This window comes from Orycteropus afer, unplaced genomic scaffold (genome assembly GCF_000298275.1).
Source record: "Orycteropus afer afer isolate SDZICR_OR568_19922 unplaced genomic scaffold, OryAfe1.0 scaffold00774, whole genome shotgun sequence".
NCBI classification, from domain to species: Eukaryota; Metazoa; Chordata; class Mammalia; order Tubulidentata; family Orycteropodidae; genus Orycteropus; species Orycteropus afer.
Window position 1 is genome coordinate 626,495 of NW_006922361.1, and position 1,048 is coordinate 627,542.

Below are 1,048 nucleotides of genomic sequence, written 5' to 3' on the forward strand. Positions count from 1 at the left end.
ATCATGGGAAGGTGTTGGATTTTATCAAATGTCTTCTCTGTGCCAACTGAGATGATCATGTGGTTTGCTTTCCTTTGTTTCACTAAATCTAGTGTACACCTGTTCCTCACTTACTATCTCATCATACACCTCACATTTATTTCAGTATTAATATATCTAGTTAAATCATCTTAAAGCCAGGTAAGGACCCATGCATTTTGAATGAGAGTGCCTTTCTCCTGAGTCCCAAGTCCTTGATCCCTCCTTTCACATTCTTCTCCCCAGTCTTGGATGTGAATAAAGTTAAAAGATTAAAAAGGAGAAGTTTGGACACCAGGACCTCAGACCATTAACCTGCATGTATGCTCTGCTGTCTTGCTGAATCCTGACTAGGCATAGGCTGGTGGCTGCCCCACTGTCTGCATAGCTGTGGCTTCAGGCCACGAGTCTACAAGAAGGTGGCAGAAGGGATGTGCAACAGTCACCTTGCCACAGACCCTGAGATCTGCCATCTGTGTGCTTGGGGGTGCTGGGGTCAGTGGGCCACAGTCTCAGGTGGGTGAGTGTTTCCATGGAGAACAAGAACTCAGTGTGGGTCGGGTTAGGGCGGGTCCCTTCTTGGCTGCAAATCTTCACCCAGTCATCTCCCTGTCGTTTGAAGTGACACAACCCAACCTGCCCCCCAAAGTAAAGTAAAGAAGTCATGACACAGGGATTACCAAGCTGTGGATGGTGGCTGCAAGGGAAGGAGCAACCCCACAGGACCAATTCCAACATGATTCCTGGAGCCTGAGGAGTATCTGATCACTGAAATTTCACATTACACTAATTTTTATATAGTGACCTGGTCTATGGAACATAACTATGTCAGCAAGTGAGGAGTAAGTTTATTACATTCATTGATTTTCTAGTGTTGAACCACCCATTCATTCTCAGGATTAATCCAACTTGATTATGGTGTATAATCCTTTAAATATGCTTTTTATTTGGTTTGCTGGTATTTTTGAAGGAGCTCTGGTAGCATAGTGCCTAAGGCACTTGACTGCTAACCAGAAGGCTGGCGGTTCAA